Source organism: Sphaeramia orbicularis, chromosome 6 (assembly GCF_902148855.1).
Source record: "Sphaeramia orbicularis chromosome 6, fSphaOr1.1, whole genome shotgun sequence".
Lineage (NCBI taxonomy): Eukaryota > Metazoa > Chordata > Actinopteri > Kurtiformes > Apogonidae > Sphaeramia > Sphaeramia orbicularis.
In genome coordinates, this window is record NC_043962.1 from 23,352,881 (window position 1) to 23,373,599 (window position 20,719).

The window sequence follows — 20,719 nt, forward strand, 5'->3', positions numbered from 1 at the left end:
GAAGGTGTATTTTGGAATCCACAGAAGTGCTTCAACAGTTTGGTCCAGTACATAAAAGGAGCATCTTACGACATACATTAACCCTCAGACGCCCAAACATCCACCACTGACTAAAAGCATTTACTGATCTAAAATATTTAATAACTGTTGATCCACTAAGCCTATCAATACATGTAAAAAAAAAAAAAAAAAAAAGAGATAAAATGCAGTTTGTTGTCTTTTTATGGTCATCAGATATGACCCATTTGGACTTTCAGAGGCTCCGTAGTTACCGTGGAAACAACATCATCTTCTACAGCATTGACTCACCAGTAAAACCCATGGAGTTTGACAAATAACATTAGTTGGAGACACTTGTTTTATGTTCAGTTAATGATATTTTTACTGAAAAAGTCACATTTTTCTTCATTTTTCTCTGTTTTCATATAATGATGTTTGAATTTACACTGAGTTTTCATGAAAATCTGCATGATCATTCATTCTTTTATTTCATCTTCAGAACAGCTTTATCCTCAAGAGGCTTGCGGGGGTGCTGGAGCCTATCCCAGCTACCTATGGGTGAAGGCGGGGTACATCCTGGACATGTCACCAGTCAGTTAATTAAATATTGGAAAATGTATGATTTGCACTGAAAAATGCAAAATACAGAGGATAATATTCTAATAAATGGTGATAAATCACTTAAGAAAGGTTAAATAGAGTGGAAAATGAATTCGGGAGCAGCCACAAAAGTAGCGCTGGGTCTTTATGGCTTAAATGATGTTCCATGAACTGACGTGGGCCTAGTTATGCTGGGACTTTGGTTTCTGGTGAGGTAAAGGCCAGCCCAAGTCACCTTAAACATAGAAAGTGAGAGAAAAAAACTGAAGCTTGACCTCTTCAAAGAGAATAAAGAACATTCTGAACTAATCTGGTAGCCAAGAATCACCATACTCTCTTTCACGCTTTTTTAGGAATAAGCTGCTGTTCTTTAAAATAAATGCATCATATATTATGTCTGGGGTGCTGCTAGCAAATGTGAGCCCCAGGAAAGGTTAATGTTGTGGGCCCTTCATAAAAGTAAATGTTAATTTGTGTGTGGGTGGGGGAGGTTGTATGTGGGGGGGTGTTCCATGAGTGCCTTAACTGGCATGAAACTGAAACTTAGAGGAAAATTTAATGGGGAAAAAAAAGGGGAAAAAAATTAGTGAGGGGAAAAAAAACAAGGAAAAACATTTAGCAGGAAAAAAAACTAACAAGAACAAAATTTAAAGGGGAAAAAATACCAGGAAAAAAATGTGTGTGTGTGTGGGGGGGGGGCAGGAAAAACATTTAGTGGGAAAAAAATATACCAGGAAAAAATATAGTGGTGAAAAAATACCAGAAAAAAAATTAGTGGGGAAAAAAACCCAGGACAAAAATTTAGTGTGGAAAAAATATATACCAGGAAAAAACATTTGTGGGGGGGGGGGGAACAGAAAAAAAAATTTGTGGAAAAAAAAAACTCCAGGAAAAAAATTTTAGTGAGGGGAAGAAAAAAAGGAAAAACATTGAGTGGGAAAAAAAACTAACAAGAACAAAATTTAGAGGGGAAAAAATACAAAGAAAAAAATGTGTGTGTGTGGGGGGGGGGGGGCAGGAAAAACATTTAGTGGGAAAAAAAATACCAGGAAAAAATATAGTGGGGAAAAAAACCCAGCTAAAATTTTAATGGGGACTAAAAACCCAGGACAAACAGGTAGTAGGGAAAAAAATACCAGGAAAATATTTTGTGGGGAAAAAATACAAGAAAAAAAATTAGTGGGGAAAAAAACCCAGGACAAAAATTTAGTGTGGAAAAAATATATACCAGGAAAAAACATTTGTGGGGGGAAAAAAAAAACAGAAAAAAAAATTTGTGGAAAAAAAAAAAAAAAAAAACTCCAGGAAAAAAATTTTAGTGAGGGGAAGAAAAAAAGGAAAAACATAGAGTGGGAAAAAAACTAACAAGAACAAAATTTAGAGGGGAAAAAATACAAAGAAAATGTGTGTGTGTGTGTGTGTGTGTGGGGGGGGGGGGGGGCAGGAAAAACATTTATTGGAAAAAAAAAAAAAAAAGATAACAGGAAAAAATATTGTGGGAAAAAAAAATAATTGGGAAAAAAAAATGTGTGTGGGGGGGGGGGACAGGAAAAAAAAATTGTGGACAAACTCAGGTTTATGTTTGTTTGTTTGTTTTTGTTGTTTGTTTTTGTTTTTTGTTTTTTTTTTTTTGGGGGGGGGGGGATACCAGGAAAAAAAATTAGTGGGGAAAAACATACCAGAAAAAAAAATTATGGGAAAAAAAAAGCCCAGGAAAAAATTTAGCGGGTAAAAAAAAATACCAGGAAAAAAATTATGTGGGAAAACAACCCAGAAAAACAAAAAGTGTGTGTGTGTGTGGTGGGGGGGGGATTCCAGAAAAAAAAAATAGTGGTTAAAAAAATATCAGGAAAAAAATTTGGTGGGTAAAAAAATACCAGGAAGAAAATTTTGTGGGAAAACAACCCAGGAAAAAAACATGGGGGGGAGGGGGGGCAGGAAGAAAATTAATGGGGAAAAAAAACTGGAAAAAAATTTTGTGGGGAAAAACCAGGAAAATCAATCACTTCCAGGATTGGTGCAGATGAAAACACAGATGGAGGAATGCCACAGTCAGTCTGAAAGATCCAGAAACTAAAGAATGAAAAGTCAGAAGTGTAGTTGCAGCAGGTATATTGTGCGTGGCTCCTTCCAGTTTGAGGTTCTGGGTCACCTTTGATTTCCTCCGGCAAACGAATCATAATGTGGTGTGTAAATCTATAAGTTTGCATAATGCGTTCTTCTGCTATTCCAAATCAATCCACATTCATAGAGCAGATTCTCTCTCTTCTTCTGTGTGATCTCTGTTCTCTGCCACGTCTCCTCCAGGAATCAGCTATCAGCCAGATGTCAGACGCAAAATCATTCAAGGCAGTTTTTTCTTTTTTTTTTTTTCTCCGTCAGGTACTAGAGCAATTAGCTGTGAACTGATAGCTGTAAACCTTCATAAATCATGTTGCCTGGATCATTTCAAAAACTCTGAAAGTATTCCTGCAAATACATCAAATGTAGGTCAAGTGCAATAATAATTGTACTCACACCTTTCCAGGTCTAGCTTTGCACTGCACCTCTTTAGTTAATTAGGACAGAAGCTCATTCATTTATTTTCTGAACCTCCTAATCCTTGAGAGTGCAGGGGTTTTGGAGCCTATCCCAGCTGCCAGGGGGCGAAGGTGGGGTACACCCAGGATGTGGTGCCAAACCATGGCAGGGTTTGGACGGTAGCTCTTCAATGGAAAAGACAGAGTCTGAATGTGTACAAAGGAGTATATCTGGACTTTAATATTATAAAATGTGAGATGGGGGTGGGATTTAATAAGTGTTCTTCTTCCCACTCCTTTTTGAGCAGTACATATTGAATTTATTTGTTATTATTAATGTACATGGCAATTGCTATTTTGTTTTGATCATCTTTATTTATTAATGTATTTGTTCATATATTAGTTCCTTGTACACACACAAAAAAAAAAGTTAAATTTAATCTTCTGCTCAAAACAAATAAATGAATGAAATAAAAAATGGTGTAAGAAACCTATGAAAGTTATTTTATACAACCATAATTGTACTGACTGACTCAAAACTTGACATTTTTAACCCTGTAAAGCCTGAACCATTAAATCATTGACAGAAAATTCCAGTTCTTTGAAAATGCAGTCTTTATTGGTCCTTCTGAACAACCAAAACATTTTTTTCAAATATCAATTTCCATGTATGAGTTTCAATTTTGTATCATATTTGATACATTGGGTCTCAATGCTCAAATAGTATTATTTTTGAACAAATAAAAATATAAAATAACACAAACAAAAAAAAAAATTGTCAAAATTCTGCCTCCTTCCTTATTAATTTAATCTTGTAGTGTCACTGGAAAGGCCTCTGGTGAACAAATTCCTCCCCCCTGCTGGATTATCTGTGTATTGCATGTATCTAATTGTATACATCAGGTTTTTTAAGAAAAAAAATCACACTGATCATGTAGAGGGCTTCAAAACTCATGTATCAAATATGATACGATTGGTGTTATAGGGTTAATCACTGATTTGATGGTTTCTGAATTACAGATTCCCTGACTCCCAGAACTTCCATCCCTGTGGAAAATTATTTCTGATCTGATTTTGTTTGTAGGAGTGTTCGTAGCTAAAATGTAATGCTACCTGCTATACTGCTACAAAGATAATTAATACCTTGCTTTTTTTGTCACAGTTTGTCACTGCAGCATCTTTATTGTCCTTCAGTGCGCAGATGAGAGTTGAGTTTGCATTCTTTTTATTTTTATTTAACCTTTATTTAACTAGGAAAAACTGATCCCATTGAGATTAAAAAGCTTTTTTTAAGGGAGTCCTGGCAAAGGGGCAGCAGGAAATACAACACACAGTTGCAGGGTTTCCCTCAGAAATCTTGCTGAGCTTGCTGATAGGGCCGCTAGGGAAGCCCACTGGCGTCCCACCATGTTTTTGTAAGAAAAAATTATTTATAAAATTTACAGGAAATATGAAATTATGACTATTATTTGTTATTGTAAGACATTTATTAACAATACTTACAGACCAACTATAGAGTCTAAGAAAAAGGCACTCTCTGAAATACCCGGCAAAACATACCTAAGAACGACACCAAAAAAAGCCCCAGCTAAAAAACAAAGCACAAAGCATATCTAATGAATTTAATAGCACCTTTTGCTAAACCAACATGAAATTAGCATGCATAGTATTGTTAATATTTTCATATAGTACAAAACATGCTTACCATACTTGGTCTTGTAGAGCCATCTGCTAAGTTTAGGGTCAGCTAACCATTTTCCCTACTAATTTTTGTTCCTGGTATTTTTTTCCCCACTAGATTTTTTTCAATTTTGTTTCCCACAGTTTTTTTCCTGCCCCCCCACCAACAAATGTACAGATATATATATATATATATATATATATATATATATTTATTTATTTATTTATTTATTTATTTATTTATTTATTTATTTATTTATTTTTAGGAAGGACCCAGAATGTTAACCTTTCAATTGCTAGTAATCATAGCTTTATTCTAGATACAACTACACTATATATTTTGTGATACAGGGCAAAAAAAAAACAAAAAAAAATTACAAAAGAGGTTATAAAAGTTCCAAATGAAAATGTAAGCATCAGTTAGTGACATTTGAGGTATTTATGATTGTTTAAAACCGACAAAGCCTTTTTTTCCCAGATTTTTAATTTTTCCCACTAACTGTTTTTCCTTTTTTTTCCCACTAATTTTTTTTCCTGGTATTTTTTCCCCACAACTTTTTTTTCCTGGTATTTTTTTCCCCACTAAATTTTTCTCCTGGTATTTTTCCCCCATAAATTGTTTTCCTGGTATTTCTTTTCCCCACTAAAATTTTTTCCCGGTATTTCTTTTCCCCACTAACTTTTTTCCTGGTATTTTTTTCCCTACTATTTTTTTTTTTCCTGATATTTATTTTCCCCACTAAATTGTTTTCCTGGTTTTTCTTTTCCCCACTAAAATTTTTTCCCGGTATTTCTTTTCCCTACTAATTTTTTTTTTTCCTGGTATCTTTTTTATCCAGTAATTTTTTTTCCTGGTATTTCTTTTCCCCACCAATTGTTTTCCTGGTATTTCTTTTCCCCACTAAATTTTTTTCCCGGTATTTCTTTTCCCTACTAAATTTTTTTTTTCCTGGTATCTTTTTTACCCACTAATTTTTTTTCCTGGTATTTCTTTTCCCCACTAAATTTTTTTCCCGGTATTTCTTTTCCCTACTAAATTTTTTTTCCTGGTACTTTTTTTCCCCACTCATTTTTTTGTTCATTTTTTCCCCACTAATCCCCCCCCCCACCCCCCCCCCCCCCCCCCCCCCCCCCCCCCCCCCCCCCCCCCAATAACTATACTTTTATTTTATGCAGGACCCACAACGTTAACCTTTCATGGGGCCCACAAACATTGCTCTATTCTAGATACAACTATACCATATATTTTGTGATACAGGCCATAAGCCAAAAAAAAAGGGTTACAAAAGAGAAAAGTTCCAACAGAAAATGTAATTCAAGTAAAAGAGAAGAAAAGATAACATACATTTTCTATGTAATGAGGCATCAAATAAATGTCATTATCATCCAAATGGTTGCTCTTTCCAATAAAGTGTCGTAACCTGAAGTGGAGAAGACTTTATTAGACGTCAGCTCCTGGCGGTGGCAGCGTGAACCCACACAGTGCAGTGCAGAGTCAGCAGGATAATAATGCCACTGAGCTGCTTATCCGTATCACTGATTGATTTTCTCCGTTCCACAGTTGTGTCTGGAATAAGGTTATTTTGTGTATTGAAAATAACTTCACAAGCCTTCCATCAACCAAAACTTCAGTCATTTTCTCTGACTGAATAACTGCATATTTTAACCCATGAAGATCCAAACTTTTATGTCAGTTCCCAAATTAATTTTTCTCTCTATTTAACCTTTAGCAATTTATCACTATTTATTATAATATATTCCTCTGGATTTTTTTTTTTTTTTTTTTAAGTGGAAATTGTGTATTTTCCTGTATTTAATTCATTGATCATTTCAATGTTCCTAAAACTTCAGATTAAAGTTGAGACTTTACATTACCAGAAGTTCGAAAACTCGTAAATGTTTTTGTGTGTCTGTATGTGGAGTTATTATTGACATGTATTGATAGGATTAGTGGATCAACAGGTATTAAACAGTTTAGATCAGTAGATGGTTTTGGATGTTTGGGTCGTTATGGGTTAAACTTGGAATGCAGGGCAATCAAGGCAAGGCAAATTTATTTGTATAGCACAATTTATACACAGGGCAATTCACAGTGTTTTACAAAAATGGAAGAGAGACAAATTAAAAACACACAATTACAATTAAAACATAATCAATAAAACATAAATAAAAAAAATCAGTGAAAATAAAGTAAAAGAGAAGAGTGCAGATAGAACCGAAGTTTTAGAATAGAATAGAATAGAATAGAATAGAATGCCTTTATTGTCATCATACATATGTACAAGAAAATTAAAAGAGACTTTAATTTAAATTTAATTAAAGAGTCTTAATAGATGTAAATAAGAAATCACACTTTTTCTGCTTTTGTGATAATTTCCCACTGAGTTGCGATGCGATCCTTTAAACATCCCCCCTGGACACCCACTTCTTCCCACTTCGATTCAGCCAACTGACTGCATGATAGGTGATCACAGTGAGCTGCTACTTCACTGCAGGGATCTGGGTTTCAGGGATTAATTGGTATTAATATTACATTGTGCGAACTGTTTGACTGTTGTCCTTTTTATCTTTGAAAAAAAAGAAAAAAAATGAAGTTTTCAAGCGTGGTGAATTTAGGGTATTTATTCTACCTCTTAGATTGTATTGTAGTTCGCCTGCAGCATTGACTGTAATGTGCAGTGGTGCCCTGCAACTACATTCATTTCAGCATTTAGATACACTTTGTGCTGCACCACTTCAAACACAGTTGAATCCAGTTTGCATTGTATTTTTATAACTTTTTTTTTTTTTTTTTTTTTTCCCTTAGACCAAGAGGCCATTTGTATATTTCTATCTCTCGGGCAGCTGCTGCTTTCTCCCACTGACTTTGTCCATGTGGGGGCGGAGGCAAGAAAAAGAAGTGACTCATAGCAAAAAAAAAAAAAAATCGATATTTTTAAAAACCACATTCCAAAAGAGTCAGACAGGGATTGTCTCTGAAAGTCCGACTCCTGGTGGTGGCCGAAGAAAAGCTTTCAGTGTTGTTCTCACACCCTGATCAATTAATTGTCCCGTGTGGAGTCTGATTGAGAATATGTCAAAGGTTAAATCACTGTTAGGGTTGTTCTGAGGGAAGATGCTTTGTTGTTTTTCTTTCACTAAGCCACTATATGTGACCCTGGGCTCCTGCGTCAGTCCACCTACCTCTCTCAGGCCCCTTGTTTGTGTGCAGGAGGGTGAAAACTCTGCTCAAACACTGACCAAAAAAAAAAAAAAAAGGCTTGTTTCTCTCCTATGCCCTGGTGCTGTAGTCATCTCTGTTCTCCAAATGTGGCTGGAATTTTAATGTAGCCCTCTTTGCACATATCAGGTCAGCACTATATTCTGTAGTGTGTTGAGTTAGAAGCTACTGCTATCATATGAAACAACTGATGAAATAAAATTATATGGTACATACAGTATCCGGGTGCACCTTTTACGCACATTTTGCACTTCCTGTTAAAAAACATCATATTATTTTTGGCAATTTAAATAAGGTTAGAATTCAAAAGTTGTTCATTTTTACATGATCTTTAAAATTCTGGCCACCAACTAAAATGTGCACATTGTAAACAAAAGAAAATTACCAGACTAGCAGCTGTGTCCCAAATGTGCCTAAAACGCACTATTTCTTCCATTTGATATGTATGATTAGGGCTGAGCTTGATTTACAAAAATAAAATCAAATTAGAGCAGAAAATATTTAATAGTTTTATTTACAGGTGTGCATTTTACGCACACTTGGTATTGGTGATGCTAGTATTTTTGAACATTTGACCTAGTGCCAAAAATTATAATCCAAATTAACTGATGTTGGAGTTAATCATTGACATATGCCAGGATGCAAAAATCAAATAATATGTGATCCACTTTTTATGTAGTATATTGGAAAAAAATATATTTTTTTGTGTTTTTTGCATCCAAAAAAATGGTTTGTTTACATTACAAACACAGCATTTAAAGGGTTAAAACATGTGACAATTATTGAGTATTTGGTATTTTTATTTATGGCTCAAGTTGATGAAATAGAAAAAAGTGTATAAGAATTAAAAACAAACTGTATGAAATGTATATATGACATTATTCCACAAGTGTGCCAAAAAGGCACACTTGGTGCTTAGTAAGGGCCTTGCTGGACGGGATACTGGAGGGTTAAAGGAGTGATATTTTGCTTTTTTAAATGGAATTATGCATTTTAAATCATTTCCCTGTAATCTAAATAAACTGTAAATGCTATTCTTGGGTCTGAATTCTTCATTAATTCAACTCCACAGGTCCATCTTCAACCCTATTTCTGAATAATGACACATCATTTTGAGTTCTGGCCCTTTAAATGCAAATGAGCCACTTCACACCACACCCCCTCCAGGTTGTTGACCGTGCTGTTCTGTCCCATTCAGCCACTTCTGTTTGTTAATAATAAAAAAATAAAATAAAGTTTAAAAAAGCTGCTTCTGAGTGATAGTAATTTTTCACCTGGGATACATTTCTAAGCTTGGTATGTTGTGGAATTCTATTTATTGAAAATGTACTTTTGCAGCTTGCATATATTTTTTTTAATATTTGTAATTCCAGTGGTAAATAACCTTTGAAAGATGGAATTTTAATGTAGCCCTCTTTGCACATATCAGGTCAGCACTATATTCTGTAGTGTGTTGAGTTAGAAGCTACTGCTATCATGTGAAACAACTGATGAAATAAAATTATGTGGTACATACAATGGTGTATTAAAGAAGTGATATTTAGCTTTTCAACCCTTTCATGTATTAATTGTGAGAACTTTAGTCAAGATTTTTTTCTTCAGTGTTTTAATTCCTCCTTAGGCATGAAAAAAACAATGCGATTCAGTTTTTTTTTTTTTTTTTTTCCATGGAGTTGCAAAAATATCCATGCATTTAATTTTTGAAGTAAAGAAACATGTTTAAAACCCAATATCAGAGAGGGATATGAAAACAATGAAATAAAAAACATGTTTAATGCTGCTAATCTGATGTCATCTCACATTTTAACATATTCTAATGCTATTAATTCCTCACTTCATCGAGATAATGTGCAAAAAAAAAGCTCTTCTTGTCTAACAAATAACAATTGATTTACACTCAAACATGTTAGTGCAGATCAGGTTTATCAAGAACAGCAAAGTTACAGTAATGGTATGAATGTCAGGATATGAGATGATGCGTAAGTGTCCACTATGTTGGCTGATATGGAACTAAAACAACTAAACCCATGTATATACAAGAGAACAGCTGGAGAAGAACTGTCCACTGGAGTGACTTATGCATGAAAGGGTTAAAATGGAATTATGCATTTTAAAACATTCCCCTGTGGTCTACATAAACTGTAAATGCTATACTTGGGTCTGAATTCTTCATTAATTCAACTCCACAACCCTATTTCTGAGGAATGACACCAGAAAGGTCGTTTTGAGCGCCGGCCCTTTAAATGCAAATGACCCACGTCACACCACACCCCCTCCAGGTTGTTGACCATGCTTTCTGTCCTGTTCCGCCACTTGTGTTTGTTAATTTAAAAAAAAAAAAAAATTCAAAAAGCTGCTTCTGAGTGATTGCAATTTTTCACAAGGGACACATTTCTAAGCACCTGATCTTGACAAATTCAGGTATGGTGTTTGAAAATATGAAATCAGAGGAGCATTTTAGGATTGTACACCAACGATTTTGACTGCATATTCACAGTCTCTACAGGGCGGGGAAGCAAAATTTACAATGAACATTTAGTTGTTTTTTTCTCAGCAGGCACTACGTCAATTGTTTTGAAACCAAACATATATTGATGTCATAATCATACCTAACACTATTATCCATACCTTTTCAGAAACTTTTGCCCATATGAGTAATCAGAAAAGCAAACGTCAAAGAGTGTGTGATTTGCTGAATGCACTCGTCACACCAAAGGAGATTTCAAAAATAGTTGGAGTGTCCATAAAGACTGTTTATAATGGAAAGAAGAGAATGACTATGAGCAAAACTATTACGAGAAAGTCTGGAAGATACTATTAAAGAAGAATGGGAGAAGTTGTCACCCCAATATTTGAGGAACACTTGCGCAAGTTTCAGGAAGCGTGTGAAGGCAGTTATTGAGAAAGAAGGAGGACACATAGAATAAAAACATTTTCTATTATGTACATTTTCTTGTGGCAAATAAATTCTCATGACTTTCAATAAACTAATTGGTCATACACTGTCTTTCAATCCCTGCCTCAAAATATTGTACATTTTGCTTCCCCACCCTGTACATTTATTGGTCATTGTATTTATAGTAAATATTTAAAATGCATATAAACATTATAGTTTATATTAAAAATGGCTGACTATGCAAATCCGATTGTGTGTGTGGTGACTAAAAAAGTGTATGTGAATAGTTTGTATGGATGTTTTGTGTTATTGTGAAAATATACAGAAAAAAAGTGTGTTAACAAAGAAAAGGAAGCAGAATTAATTATTTGTTTTTAAAAAGGAGTGGAAGTCTATAAGTTATACTTCTTCCCACTTCTTTTTGAGCGCAGAAAAATCTTGTTTGATGATGTTGTATGGTTCTTTGTTATCTGATGATTCTGTGTGCTCGAAATAAAACTAACTAACTATCTAACTCAGGGGTCTCAAACTTATTTTCTTTCAGGGGCCACATTCAGCCCGATTTGATCTCAAGTGGGCCAGACTAGTAAAATAATAACATAATAAGCTAGAAACAATGACTTTGGTTTAGAGCAAAAAAAAAAAAAAATCCATTGGTAAATTATGAAAATACTTGCTCTTATTAAAAAAAAACTGAAATTTCTTAAGAAAAATAAGTGCAATTTTAACAATATTATGCCTCAACTTACGATTTATACATGTGTATCATGGATCGGATCTGCAAAGACACTAAACACTGAGGAACGGGCAGAAAATTGCTAAAATTGTGCTTAATTTGTTTTTAGACATTTCAGGTTGTTCATATTGGTTCAGGTTATTCACACTTTGTTGTTACAGGATAGTTTGTAAATGTAAATATTTTCATAATTTAATGTTATTTTTTGCACTAAAACAAAGACAAAAATTCGAAGTTGTCATCATTGTTGACATAATGTAATTTTTTCTCACATCAACACGAGAAGAAAATATGGAGTCATTAACTTTGTAGGTTATTATGCTGTTATTTTACTTCAGATCCTATTGGTTTGTATGTGGAACCTGAAGTAAAATGAGTTCGACAGCCTTGACTGAATGTTTGAACTTTGCAAATTCATCCCATGGGCCGCATGTTTGAGACCCCTGATCTAACTAATATACGCTAATGGTGTCAATGCTACTCATAGATAAGAACATCACGCCTAATGAAGAATAAACCTAACCAGCAGAACCCATGAGTTTGGTTCAAACAGACACTTTTTTGCTCTTGTTCTTGTGGGTTGTGACAGTTTTGCGCTGTAAAAGCCGACAGTAATCGCCCGTTCTGTTTAGGCTGAAGAGCCCTTAGTACCTGCTTTTGATTTCAGAAATATTTTTGATGAAATCCTTCACCATACTCAACAGTTACATCAAACTGGGTGGAAAAAATCAAAGTGGAAATGAAATTTGGAGGAACATTTTATAACCCATCTTTTCACGTACTTTTAGAATGTCCTCAGTTGATTATGAGTGTGTCTATGTTCCTGCAGTGTTTGTGGGTGCGAAACATGAAACTTAAATGGAAATGGAAAATCTGAACAGCTAAAAACTTTCCTCCACAGTTTCCAAGGATGAATAGCAGCTATCTGAGGAAACACCGTGGACCAATCAGCATCAAGGGGGTATTCAGATAGAAAATATTTGGGCAATATTATGGTATAAATTTGGCATTTTTGGCTTTCTTTTGGCATTCTGAAAACCTTTAGGCTTAACTGTGGTATGATTAAGGTTAACCATAATAGATATGGAGGCACCAGCAATATATGGCTGAGTTCTGGCATATGTGTGGTTAACCAAAAGACTGGGATCAAGTATAGGGATGGTATGGCATGTTTATGGCAAACCAGAAGATTGACTAAAGAGCAGCAACATCTTATTCCATATATGGATGTGTTTTGATTGTGTTTTGGCGTATTTCTGTAAAGCCAAAACACTGTGCAAAGAGTGGGAATTTCTACCTCGAAGAAAACCCCACTTCATTTTAAAAGCATGATCAACACAAATTTGGGGTGAATTTTGGCCCCTCTTTGGGTCAGTTTTGGCTACTTTTTGGCTGGATTATAGGGATTTGGGGCTTTTCTGAGACAATTCTGGCTATATTTTGGAAGTCCGCAATTAGTTTTGGGTGAATTTTGCTTCCTTCTGGTTTGATTTTGGTTTGTCTATTTTGGGCCCATACATCTGCCCAAAACTTTGCCAAAATGGCATGCCAGTTTTGGGCCAGATTTAAGCCATAATGATTTTGCTATCTGGGTATATGGCCTCCAATCATGATCAATTTTTTCTTTTTTTTTTTTTTTTTTAACTTGTATTTATTTCGTGCTAGACAAATATTGTGACAGGGGTAACAAAAACAAACAAACAAACAGACCACAAAAAAAAAAAAAAAAAGTTCATAAGACATGGACATTTGGCAAAAAAGAAAGTAAAGGCTGTCACTATTGTTGTATTTGGGATTATTACCTCGATTATTATCTATTATTATTATTATTGTTATCTATTATTATTACCTATTTCTGAGTAATGACATCAGAAAGGTAGTTTTGAGCGCTGGCCCTTTAAATGCAAATGAGCCACTTTAGGCCCCGCCCCCTCCAGGTTGTTGGCTGTGCTGCTCTGTCCCGTTCAAACAACAACTGAACATTTTAGGTAATCGGCTCAAAGTCTGGACATATTTTCAGTTTTTACTACAACCGCTACTACTGATAAACAATTATGTCGTACTTGAGAAATGTTCATCGAAAGTCTTGACCTTATATGAGCAAATGTTGTGACGTAACTAGTTATAAAACGTAACAAATTAAGAAGGAATTAAAACATGTTGTAGAAATCCACTAGATTTTTGCCGGAATGAATATAAAGATAGCTTTGCAGCACCTGGAGGGTTCAAATTCAAACTTTATGAACTATTAGGGTTCAAATATACTAATAAAAATGGATTTAGCAAAATATAACCCCTTTAAACCTTCATCAGGCAAGTGACTGTTTTTGGTAATTTCCTCAAGCATTAAATATGGGGTCAATCCTGTGCCTCAGTGACGTCCTGAACCATGTGTGTTTTTTATTATAACATTATGCAGTGATTCAGAGAGATTTTATAGACATTTTGAAGCTGTAAATAGTGAATATGAGTGATTTTTGTCAGTTTATGACCTTATAACAGTTGTTTTATTGCATGTGTTTAATTTTTAGCAAGTGCTGCTCAGATGTCTTATGGCAAGAGGAGGGAGATGACAATGTCCAATAACACTAAGGTGGAAATTTTGAATTTCGGAGTTTTTCAATGAGTGGTTTATAAAGGGTTAAGGCAGGGGTGTTAAACTCATTTTAGTTCAGGGGCCACAAGAAGCCAAATTTGATCTGCAGTCCACATTTTGTCTGTTTTAGTGCAAAAAAAAAAAACCTATTAAATTATGAAAATACTTACTTTTATAAAGTATCCAAACAAAAAAAATGTGAATAACCTGAAAAAAAAAACGGAAATTTCTTAAGAAAAATAAGTGCAATTTTAACAATATTCAGCCTCCACTTCTCATTAGTCCATGTGCATTATGGATCAGATCTACAAAGACACTCAACACTGAGGAACAGGAAGAAAAGTGTTCAAACTGGGCTGAATTTAATACAGACATTTCAGGTTGTTCATATTTATTCAGGTTATTCACATTTTATTGTTACAGGATAGTTTGGAAATGTAAATATTTTCATAATTTAATGTTATTTTTTGCACTAAAACAAAGACAAAATTGGAAGTTGTTAATTCAAGATTTTTTGCTAAATTTAATTTTTTTTTTTTTTTTTTTTTTTTTTTTGCTTAATTCAAGATTTTTGTACTTCATTGAAGTTTTTTTTTTTTTTTTTTTTTTTTTTTTTGCTTAATTCAAGATTTTTTCCTTAATTAAAGCTTTTTTTTTTTTTTTTGGCTTAATTCAAGATTTTTTTGCTAAATTTGAGATTTTTTTTGTTTAATTCAAGATTTCTTTTTTTTTTTTTTAACTTAAGTGAAGATTTAGTTTTTTGCTTAATTCAACATTTTTTTCCTTAATTCAAGCAATTTTTTTTTGCTTAATTCAAGATTTTTTTACTTTATTGAAGATTTATTTATTCATTTATTTTTGCTTAATTCAAGATTTTTTCCTTAATTCAAGCTTTTTTTTTTTTTTTTGCTTAATTCAAGATTTTTTTGCTAAATTTGAGATTTTTTTTTTGTTTAATTCAAGATTTTTATTTTTTTTTTTGGCTTAATTCAAGATGTTTTTTTTCTTAAGTGAAGATTTAGTTTTTTGCTTAATTCAAAATTTTTCCTTAATTCAAGCAATTTTTTTTTTGCTTAATTGAAGATTTTTTGCTAAATTTAAGATTTTTTTTAATTAATTAATTAATTAATTAATTTTTTGCTTAATTCCACATTTTTTTCCCCTTATTTCAAGCTTTTTTTTGTTTGTTTATTTGTTTGTTTGTTTTTTGCTTACTTCAGTTCAAAAGTGTGGAATTTTTGCACTTTGTAAATTCATCCCAAGGGGCCAGATTGGAACCTTTGGCATTTGGCCCCTGGGCCGCATGTTTGACACCCCTGAGTTAAGGTAAATAGCAGAAGTTAAGCTGAAGAGAGTGTTTATCATCTATTACTGATTGACTATTTTTAATCACATACCATCACAAATGCGCAGCCAAATATAGATATTGCAGTTGTTATGAAAACTTTTCCGAGGCGTTACTAACCAGATGATATAAAAACAGCCTTGGCTCCCTTCAGTCCAAATGAATTATGTTTTTGCTTTGCTTAATGTTTCACAGTCATTATCAGTCATCATCTGTTCAAAGATAATTTTGATGTATGACAGTGATTATCACAAATTACTTGTTCATATTGATTTGTGTATTCATTTTTAATGTGACAGCAGTTCTGGCAACATGTGATAAATATGGAATGTGCATATTATATACACTCCTGGAAAAGATGCAGATCTCCATCAAAGCACACACAAGCAAGATAAATGAGGATATCCAAACACCACATTCATCACTGTTGCGTCCTTTATGCCCTGTCAACATATCAGCATGAGAATTTTAATCAGTACTTTGCTCATGCCATAAACCCCAGATACGTCAACAGGGGAAAAAAAGACACAGTAGAGGTTAATTTTACCTGTGACTCAGTGAGTTTGTGAGATAAGAAGAGGTTCCAATCCATCAACATGTGTTTTCTGTTCTGTTTTGTTTCCTTAGTTCAGTTCAACCATGAGATCTCACACAATATTATTTTTGTCTTGATCATTTACACCCAATCCCAACTCCCCATTAGCCCCTCCCCCTTACCCCTACCCCTACCCCTTGGCCCTTGTACTTGGCACTACCCCTTGAAACAGAGCTGCAAGGGGTAAGGTTTGAAACATTCCCCTATGAAATGGGACAACCCTTTGCGACCTGTTACATCATCATCAGTCAGTAGTCATTTTTCCATTGGACATCTGCGCAAAACTTTACCGATATTTACTAAATGTCGAAAAAACAGAAGTGCGTAATGTCAGTTTTTCCATTAACCTCCTAAGACCCAGCTATGGGTTTTCTGTCCACATTTGTGGACATGAGTTTCACAACTTTATACAAAAAAAAAGAAAAGAAAAGAAAACTGTCGACCACAAAGGACATTCCATAAAAATTCAAAAACTGCATCTGAAAAAACTTTTGCATCATGATGTTTCTAATGTAGGCACTTATTTAATAAAAAATGAAAAAAAGCTTGTACTTTGGTGTTAGGAGGTTAAATCACAAATGCGATGATTTGTTTATTTATTATCGTGAGATGACACCAGAAGTCATTCCATAAACATGGCGATGAACGTAAATATGATGTTGATTTACAGATATATTCATTATTATTATATATTACCCCTCTATCTCATACTAAATTAAAAAATGATCGGGTTTTCTGGTGTGTCCACAAATACCGCGACATGTTTCTTCTTCTTTTTCGCTTGTTGTAACGTACGTCAACATCCGTTTTTTTAATTCACCCGACTCTAGTTGCAAAAAAAAAGGTCTTCCCATTGCCATTTTGAGTGATAAATCATTTGCGCTACGCCCGGAAAACCACCTCTTGCCAGCGCAAAAACTTTTAATCAAAAAATGAGACTTTTGCGAAGTTGTCGTTTTTACATTAGGTCAGTTTTTATGTGCAAGTTATATTTGTGCAATTTGAGGGTCAATGGAAAAGCGACTAGTGATGCCGCTATAAACCGATGCAAAAATTTTGTTTTTGAAAGTATTCACCATGCCGTCAATAGCTGTAACTATCTCTGTTGCATGGGCTTTGGTCATCTTTTTGCAGCAATCAACTATAAACCGCAGAAATGCGATCTATAACACAATAAAACGGCATTAAACGGTCAATCAAATGCTTAAGTTGTTTATGGGTCGAAACACAGTATTTGAAATCTCTCTGATGGGACGTGTTAGAGACAATTTGACAGATTAGTGTTGCTAAATGACCCATATTTTTACTTTTAAATTAATTTTTGCTTTAGTTGAACCATAAGGGACTATCCAAAACAAGGAGCTACTTTATATTGAAATAAATGTTGGAATGGCGATCAATTAGGTTTGCTCTCTGATGGGACATTACTCTGTTTGGACCCTTATGAAGAAAATACGTACATTTGTGTGTTTCTTTCATCACACTCCTGCACTTTTTGGCTGTGTTTACCTCCATCTTGCCAATAATTTGAACAGAATTATAGGAAATTTCTCCTACCGCTCTGTTCGTAGTGTGTTCCTGGAAAATCTCAGTTTCCAGCGCTATATAGCCCTCCACCTTGACCCTTCTGTTAACGCAGTGTTTCTCAAAAAGTGGGGCGGGCCCCCCTGAGGGGGTGCGAAGGCTTGCCGGGGGGGGGGCATGGGATCATTCCTAGGTGTTTATTTTTTCTTCAGGTTCAAACATGTAGCAGGTGAAACTAATGTTTTAGCGTTGGAGCACCCTGGACTCATTTTAGGGACATACAACAAATAAATCTACTGCCATGATGATCTGTCACTGGAGTAGACAGAGTTTAGGTTTGGAGAGTGGACAAGGACTGGACTGGAAAAGAAAAATGTGCAATGTTTCTGCTTTTGCACAGTTTGTACAGTTTGCACTTTGATGATCTGAGATGTGGAATGTAAACGGGCTCATTGCAGCCACTGATATTGTTAAAATGTTCATCTTTGTTACCAAAACGTGTCTCTTGTTCTAAAAAAAAAGTACCTTACTGTCATAGTTGTAAGATAATTACACATTTCCTATTTTTATTTTGAAAAATAATGTCTCAGGGAGCAGTCTTGTTGAGATCATTTGTATTGTTCAATCAAAAATCTACGTTATTTTTAATTTGCACAACAAATTATTCAAGGAAAAGCAAAAAGTATTCTTACGATATTGATGTTTCTTTCAATAACAGTAATAATTGCACCACAGGTACAATGTTGTTGGGGTTGAGGGGGGGTTTGGAGATTTTTCATGCTCCAAAGGGGGGCCCGACAGAAAAAGATTGAGAACCACTGTGTTAACGTGTTCTTTTGTTGGAAGCTCCAAGAATAAATCCGGATTCTTTTAGGTCTCATTTTTATAAATTTATTGTTGACTTGATCTGATCACAAGCAAAATATAACACAGCTGAGGATCCACACCCCAAGCAAGGAAATGGACCAAAACATCCCAATGCACATGACTTTCATAATCCTAGTAACCTGATCTTCAAACTATGGGCTGACCCCCTTGTGCTAGGTGGGTTGGGTCACAGAACGTGGACTGGTGTCATCTGACTTTAAAGTCAAGCAGATGTGATACCTCAACTCTTTGTAAAAACTCCTATTTAGTGTTTACTTCTTAATCTCTACACTGTAAACCCGGATAAGTAGAGTTTACTCAAAAAATCTGAGGCAAGTGATTGCACTTAAATGATTTGAGTAATGATTGACTAATTAATTGGTTTAAGTAGGTTCAACTTTAACGCTATTAAGTAGAAAACACTAAAAGACAAGTTATTTGTACTTTAAATCTGTTGTAAAATCAACCCCACTATCCAACCATTCAACTCAGCATTTTAGGTTACACTGACTAATTTTCTCAATTGCAGCCAGATTAATTTATCATTGATTAAACACCTTTTTTTTAAGATAATCAAACTCAAAATCCTATTCCTGACCAAAATAGTTATGAAATTATTCAATTTAATATATTGTGGCATGAGTGGAAGTCAGCTCTATGTCTTTTGCCAGTACAGGAAATGCTTTGAATTTGACAAGACTTTAAGATTTTCATTGTTCAGTAACATTCTTAGATGAACAGGAAATCCATAGTTCTTCCTCTGGCTCTGACTCGTGGTGCAGCTGTACAAAAATACAAAAACAAACACAAAAAGGCCAATAAACACTGCCATACACACATTAAATCCAAATTAACACTAACACCACAACCCCGCTGAACCCCTGCACAGAAAAATAACACATTTTCAACAACATGCCCAATACCCACAATGCAATGCGAAGATAAAAAGGTGTGGTCATGACTAAAACTTAGTGATTTAATTCCATTCAACTTAAACTTTTTCGTACTTTCAACTATGTCTACAAATTAGTAGAATATACTTAACATTTTATAGTAACATCATAAAACTTAAATCATTTAAGTGCAATGTAATTAAAGCATTTTAGTAAATACAAATTCCAGGCTTACAGTGTAGTTGTTTACGATCGTCTGTGGGCATGTGTATTTAAAAGTCCTGTTTTCATAAATCTGACAGTTTAGTATCTGACTTATCCTAAGAAATTTACGACTGACCAGTGAAACAAAGAAAATCTAGTGACACAAAGGAATTCTAACTAATACTGACTAATACAGGGTGGGGAAGCAAAATTTACATTGAACATTTAGTTGTTTTTTCTCAGCAGACACTACGTCAATTGTTTTGAAACCAAACATATATTGATGTCATAATCATACCTAACACTATTATCCATACCTTTTCAGAAACTTTTGCCCATATGAGTAATCAGAAAAGCAAACGTCAAAGAGTGTGTGATTTGCTGAATGCACTCGTCACACCAAAGAAGATTTCAAAAATAGTTGGAGTGTCCATAAAGACTGTTTATAATGGAAAGAAGAGAATGACTATGAGCAAAACTATTACGAGAAAGTCTGGAAGATACTATTAAAGAAGAATGGGAGAAGTTGTCACCCCAATATTTGAGGAACACTTGCGCAAGTTTCAGGAAGCGTGTGAAGGCAGTTATTGAGAAAGAAGGAGGACACATAGAATAAAAACATTTTCTATTATGTACATTTTCTTGTGGCAAATAAATTCTCATGACTTTCAATAAACTAATTGGTCATACACTGTCTTTCAATCCCTGCCTCAAAATATTGCAAATTTTGCTTCCCCACCCTGTATGTGATTAAACTTAACCCTTTCATGCATAGTGGTCACTACAGTGGACAGCTATTCTACAGTTGTTCTCTTGTATATTCATGGATTTTGTTGTTCTTTTGGTTGTTTTTTTTTTTTTTTTTTTTTTTTACACATATCTTTATTAAAGTTTTAAGATGCTACATATCTTTTCTGACATGAATTGGTAACACTGTGTAGATCTCTCCTGAGGATAAACCCCCAGAATCACAAGCCTTCCCCACAGTTTTCACACAATTATCAGTAAATACATGTTTCTGTGTGTCAAAAATTAAACGTGTGC

The 20,719-nt window shown here is 34.4% G+C and overlaps 1 long non-coding RNA gene across 1 annotated transcript; it reads left to right on the plus strand.

Annotated features, from left to right (window-relative positions):
- Positions 1-489: 489 nt before the first annotated feature.
- Positions 490-20,094, plus strand: LOC115421340 (uncharacterized). The gene is made up of 3 exons (XR_003935666.1): positions 490-558; positions 13,965-13,968; positions 20,084-20,094. It is a non-coding gene; the product is annotated as an uncharacterized LOC115421340 (long non-coding RNA).
- Positions 20,095-20,719: the final 625 nt, after the last annotated feature.